Genomic DNA, 6,701 nt, shown 5'->3' with positions numbered 1-6,701 from the left:
TCTGTAGGAGATTCAGGAACTAAAGTCTTCTTTGGCGATTGCTCTAGTCAAGTAAGATTGTCTTCCATGAACACTTTTAAAAGTGAGTCCGTAAGTGGCTGTGGAGGACAATTCTGGATCCACACGTCTTTCCATGGTGGGGACGTAGGTTTCTAGGTGGGAGTTAATCACGGTGAGGATTTGCGAAACATGCCTTCCTCTTAGCACGTTTCTCCCTTTTCCTGAGTTTGAGTGTCTTCAAAGTCCATTACACCTTTGGTAAAGGCTGGTCTGCAGTTGGAGCGCTCGCAGGCCAGTGTTTGCTAATTGTTGGTGTTAATACTACATTTTTAAAGATTTGCCTTGAGAGAGTCTTTAAACCTCTTTTGTTGACTACCAGCATTATGCTTTCCATTTTTAAGTTCAGAGTAGAGTAGTTGCTTTGGAAGACGATAATCAGGCATCCAAACAACATGACCAGTCCAGTGAAGTTGATGTTGAAGAATTATTGCTTTGACACTGGTGATCTTTGCTTCTTCCAGAACACTGGCATTAGTTCACCTGTCTTCCCAAGTGATGTGTAATTTTTTTTCAGAGACACCATTGATGGAATCTTTCGAGGAGTTGGAGATAGCGTTTATAAGTGGTCCATGTTTCACAAGCGTACAGTAAGGTTGGTAGTACAATAGCTTTGTAAACAAGCATTTAGGTTTCCCTGTGAATGCCCCAGTCCACAAACACTCTGTACTTCAATCGGAAGAAAGCTACACTCGCAGAAATTGGGCAATACTGGATTTCGGCATCATGTCAGCCCTTGTGGAAAGCCCAGGTAGGAGAAGTGATTGACACTTTCCAACGTTACACATTAAATTGGATTTGTGGCACTGCAGAGGGGTTGTTTTGTGCTTGTTGGTGCAACACTTTTGGTTTTTTGGATGTTGAGTGATAGGCCAAGCTTTTCATAAGCTTTTGTGAAGATATTTAGGATGATTTGGAGGTCAGCCTCTGAGTGTGCACATGCTATGTTGTCATCAGCATACTGAAGCTCTATGATGGAAGTTACGGTAACCTTACTCTTTGCTTTCAGCCTATTCAGAGTAAAGAGCTTTCCATATGTTTGATATGATTTCTACTCCGTTGGGGAGTTTCCCTTCAACAAAGTGTAGGATCATGGCAATGAAAATAATGAATAGAGTTGGGGCGATAACACAACCCTGTTTAACACCTGATCCCACTATGAATGCTCCACTTTGAGAGTCATTTTTATCTGTGATTGTTGATGTCATATTATCATGGAGGAGCCAAAGAGTGTTCACAAATTTATCTGGGCAGCCAGTTTTCAGAAGTACAGTCTGCAGGGCATTACGATTTACAGTGTTGAAGGCCTTAGTCGGGTCAATAAAGGGCATATACAGGGGTTGGTTTTGCTCTCTGCATTTTTCTTGAAGCTATCGAGCAATGAAAATCATGTCCACTGACCCCCTAGAAGGTTGAAAACCATTCTGGGATTCAGGAAGGGTAGTCTCGGATATTGTTAGGAGACAGTTTGCTAAGATCTTTGCAATAATTTTGCCGGCCACAACTAATAAAGAGATGCCTTGATGGTTTCCGCAATCAGTTCTCTCACCTGTTTTAAAAAGATTGATAATTTTGGCTAAAGTCTGCTCCTCTTTCTCCCAGATTTTTCGATGCACTTGTGAAGCTGTTGTGTAAGTTCAATTCCGCCCACTTTGAAGACTTTGGCATGTATCCCATCAGGTCCACTGGCTTTGTTGTTTTTTCATTTGGTTAAAAGCTGTACACATCTCTCCCAGATTTACTGCAAGCTCATCTCTAATTTGTTTTTGCTGAATTTGTGAGAGGACTTCATCAGCTACGGGGGAGTTGCTGTTAAGCAAAGGTGTAGGAAGGGGGACAGGGGGATGTACTGCCCCAGGTGTCATTGCTGAGGGAGGTGACATTCGTCACACCGCCCGTGACTCCCAAGCCTACCCCAAGCCATCGGGGGAAGCGGGGAGCTGCGCCGCTTTGTCTTCATTTTGACAGCCCAGGGGAGGCTTGGGAGTTGCAGGCAGGTGGCGTGCCCGGGTGTGAACTCTGCTCCTGATGGATGGTCCAGAAGGGCTCCATGAACCATGGTGTCAACAGCTGATGAAAAATCTAGTAAGAGCCACATGGTCACAATCCCCCTGTACCTCTCCCAACAGAGGTCACCCACCAGGCTCACCAAGGTATGTTCACTCCTGAATCCAGATTGAAATGGATCTAGATCATTGGTCCCCAAAGTAGACAGTACCGCCCTCTAGTGTGTGGTGGTATTACCTGGGGGGGGTGCTAAGGACATGGCAGTGGAGGTGGACCCCTTATTTACAACTGACCGGGTTTGAGTCTAGAGTGAAACACTTTCCTCACTTCGTATTTACTACTCTTAGCACTTTTCAGAGCTATTTCCTTGGGTCACATTTTTATTTACAATTCTGAGTTGGCACAAGTCACAAGATAGCCAATTCTTGGCCATAGCTATTATTTCCTTATACTGGAGGGGATAATAGCAGGAATGAAGCACTGAATTCAGCAAGAAAGTGCTTCCCACTTATTTGTTTATAGAAACGGTAAGCTGCAGTTTGGACTTGCTTTCAGCCAGATGGCACAGAGCCCATGTAAACCTCCAGTACAGGTATACAGATGCTTGGGACATTCTGTAGGACTGCACTCAAGCAAAGAGCCACATGTTCCAGACCGACTGTTCCAAGCTACAGGTTGTTATTTCTTCCAAGATTAACAGGAACTCAGCAGAGTAATCATTCTTCCTAACACTTTTGACATCTAAACATAAGAAAACAGTTGGCAGCTCCCCTCTTGCCCCAGTAAATCACAACAGTGGAGCATCAGGTAGGGTTGTATATGGATCAAAATAGGTATAGTGTATGGGTATGTGAGTGACTCTGTCAATTTTGGTTTCTTTCAGTTTCTCATTTTATCCCACCTTGAATTCGGTTCTTTGTTTTTCCCCATCAATTTCCAATAAAAAAAGTTATATTGAAAATCCACCAGCATTTTAGTGCAATTCTCTTAAAATACTATTTTTAAAATATAATGTTGCCTATTTTGCACACTTTTGCAAAGCAATTTTCCCTAATGTGATTCATTTTTGTTTGCTGATTCCACTAACATATGCATTTTTCTGCACACATTTCTTGGCTGCAGAACTGCATTGCAAAACTCTATGCAAATTTCTATGGCAGGCTATAAAGTGGTACCTCGGATTACATACGCTTCAGGTTACAGACTCCGCTAACCCAGAAATAGTACCTCAGGTTAAGAACTTTGCTTCAGAATGAGAACAGAAATCGTGCTCCGGCAGCGCGGCAGCAGCAGGAGGCCCCATTAGCTAAAGTGGTGCTTCAGGTTAAGAACAGTTTCAGGTTAAGAACAGACCTCCAGAACAAAGTAAGTACTTAACCCGAGGTACCACTGTATTTCGGTTCACATATTGTTTAAAAAAGAGCAAATTAATTAGACTCACCTTTGTATGTCAGTGCACTCCTTCCAGCTAATATTGGAGGCTGGAGCCAGCTGGCAAGCCAGATCTTTATTTCCCTCACCTGCTGCAGGTCACATCTGGCAGGTGGGCAAGGCTACCCACCTGTCAACCAGCTGATGACACAATGACATCAGATGAGGCACTTTTTGCCTGCATGGCTTGAAACGGTGTAGGCAAAGGCACGGCACTTTCCAAGCCTGACCCTTGTAGCTGGCAAAGCCACTTGCACAGAACTATCCAAGCTCGTGAGTCATAACATGGAATCATAGAATGGTATTGCAAAGTTGGAAGGGGCACTGAGAATCATCTAGTCCAACCCCCTGCAATGCAGGAATCTGCAATTGGCCAATACAGGGATCAAACCAGCAACCATGGCATTATCAGCACCACATGCTAATCAACTGAGCTATCCAGGCTGATATACATAAACCTCTGTATCTGTATTGGAATTGTTTCTATTTATTTATTTTTAATTCAAATTGTTTATTGCTTGTTGTGTGCCACCCTGTCCTCCTTTAAGAAGAATAGTGGAATACCAATTCAATAATAATAGTACATATAATGTAATATAATACACCGGTACCTATATCACACTTTTATTCCACCCTCTTTCTCCAAGGAAAGGGCCACTAATTTCAGCAGGTCTTCTCTGAGTAGAACTTAGTTGGTTACAGCCCCCAAAAATATAGCGATGATCACCAGAAGAATGGCAGATTAAGTTGATGGATTATGCCGAAATGGCTAAAATGACCGGAAGAATCAGAAATCAAGACCAAAATTTTAATAAGGAATGGGGGAAATTTATAACTTATCTTAAAAACCATTGTAAACAGCTAACATTGTTAGTAGGATTGGAATAACACTTTTAATGGTGAATTTTGAACATAATGGAGATGTAAAAGATTTGGATACCTTGGGTTAAGTATTTAATTCGTTCCGGAGGTCCGTTCTTAACCTGAAACTGTTCTTAACCTGAAGCACCACTTTAACTAATGGGGCCTCCTGCCACTGCCACGCTACCGGAGCATGATTTCTGTTCTCATCCTGAAGCAAAGTTCTTAACCTGAAGCACTATTTCTGGGTTAGTGGAGTCTGTAACCTGAAGCGTATGTAACCTGAAGCGTATGTAACCCGAGGTACCACTGTATTGTAAAAGATGCAGGGGGAAATGATTAACAGTAGGACCCACAAAGGGGAGGAGGGAAGTCCAGGAGATTCCTTGGAATCTTGTTTTTATGTTGTATGTTGGAAATGTGACTGTAAAATTTTAATCTGAAAAACCAAATAAATAAATTTAATAATAGTAACAACAACAACAACAACCCAATTTGGGTGACTTTAAGAGATTAGACAACTTCATGAAGGATCGGGCTCATCAATGGCTACCAGCCCTAATGGCTATGTTCTGCCTTCACACAGTACACCTCTGAATACTGGTTGCTGTAAATCACAAGAGGGGAGAGTGCTTTTCTGCTCAGGTCCTGCTTATGGGCTTCTCATGAGCATGTGGCTGCCCTCCGTGGGAACAGGATACTTCCCTAGACGGACCATTGGGCTTGATCCAGCAGGGCTCTTCTTAGGTAAGTTTTTCGACCACCCACTGAGGCGCTGGCGTGTACATAGTACAAGTATATAGTACAGTATCGACGCAACACAGCAACGTTTCTCTGTGTCTCCTGTGGTTTTATATTGCCTACTCACGTTGAATAGCACAGACCTCGGACAAAGAATGAATGCGTATAGTTATGCGGAAATGTGAACACGCCAGTGAAAACAGGCAACAGGTTAAGCATCAGGCAAAGCACGGGGGGGGGGTGGACTTTCGTTGCAATTACTGCTAGCAAACCTTCAGCTGAGCTTCGAGGGGGAAATCCCGGGGTTTGGATGCAGGAATGGAGATTGTCCCCCAGAGCTGCTGTAACCTCAGCTGCCCGGACGAGACGTTCCTTTAACGCACCACCTTTGTGTGTTGCGACTGTGCCTTTGCGGGGCAGTGGGTGGGTTGCTGCTGGGGACGAGGGCACCTTAAGGTGTCGGCACCTGCTGATCTGCCGGGGGCGGAACCCTTGCCTCTCTCCACCCGCCCCCGCACCCGCCTGGGATTCTCTGCCAGCCACTTCCTGAGAAAGCAGAAGAGGACCAGAATGATGACTTGAGCGGAGCTTGCAACATTTCAGCAAAACCTTCCCGCTGCTGGCCGGATCCACTAGCCGGCTGCTGCATCCCTGAGTGGAGAGGAGAGCCGGCTCCTTCCAAGAGGTAAAAAGCCACGACATCATTACTACTTCCTTGTCTGTTTCAGGACTTGTTTCTCTCCCCCCTTGTTTATACCGCGTGGGTGGTCTTACAAGAGAACCTCTTTCCCTTCCTGGCGCTTCCCACGGCTCCATGGGCATCCGCAGGGGGTGTGGGCGAGGGGGCTCCCTCCCCAGATACTCAGCTTTCTGTTTTCAAAAAGCTTACTTTTCTAGCATTTGTAGAGTCTGAGTTACGAGAATAAATGTGCAGGCAGCATTCTTTCTTTTTTACCTTTTGCTGAGAAACTAGCCTGCTCTCACCTGTCTGCTATCACTTTGTAGTTTTTAAAAAATCGTCAGGACACCCATGCAGAGAGCTTCCTTACTCTTGCACCTCTCTCATTGCCAGGGTCTTCATGTAAAGGGCTGACTTTGTACCAGTGCTAGCGCCAAAATACAAAGAGACCTAGAGACCTTAAACACACTCAAACACATTATACAGATAAAAATATAGGTGTCCACAGAGGTGGGAAATGGAGACTGTTGCTTCCTCTGGAAAACCCTAACCCCCAGATTCCCAGGTTTCATTAAAACAAAATAGAGAAAAGGATTAAGTTTCTAGCTTTTGTACAACCCGAGATCTGATGCAAACTGTTACAAGCATTATTCTTACTGAGAAACTAGCCTGCTTCACACTTTTGGTGTTATACTTTCTCCTTCCTCCATTTTTTCCCCCTGAGGACACCCCCTCTTGTGTGTGTTTGTGTACTGTACGTATTTTGTAGTATTTTGTGTGTGTGTGTTTTATCAGGGAGTTTGGGATATAGAAGCTATCAATTAGGAAGTACAGAAAGAACACAGTGACTGGTTAGATTTTTGAAAGATGTATTTAACTTTAACGTTCCCATCCTAGATGTATTTTTGGAAAGTTGGCCCTATTG

At 44.1% G+C, this 6,701-nt stretch overlaps 1 protein-coding gene and 1 long non-coding RNA gene across 3 annotated transcripts in view; one reads left to right on the top strand and one right to left on the bottom strand.

The window, feature by feature from the left end:
• LOC308463135 overlaps window positions 1–6,701 on the bottom strand; it is an 83,035-nt gene that overhangs the window by 58,639 nt on the left and 17,695 nt on the right. The gene's annotated exons all lie outside the window — the stretch shown is intronic.
• The window catches only part of TMC5 (transmembrane channel like 5), a 36,304-nt gene continuing 34,524 nt past the window's right edge, over window positions 4,922–6,701 (top strand). The window contains exon 1 of one of the 2 annotated variants that reach the window (XM_080981017.1): window positions 4,922–5,782. The gene's annotated coding sequence lies outside the window, so the exon portion shown is untranslated. The remainder of the gene's footprint in view (window positions 5,783–6,701) is intronic. The other variant, XM_080981016.1, reaches the window with a different exon arrangement.

This window comes from Podarcis pityusensis, assembly GCF_964106645.2.
Source record: "Podarcis pityusensis genome assembly, chromosome: 14".
Taxonomy (NCBI): domain Eukaryota; kingdom Metazoa; phylum Chordata; class Lepidosauria; order Squamata; family Lacertidae; genus Podarcis; species Podarcis pityusensis.
Note: the sequence above shows the minus strand (reverse complement) of the source record. Positions and strands in the feature narration are given on the sequence as shown.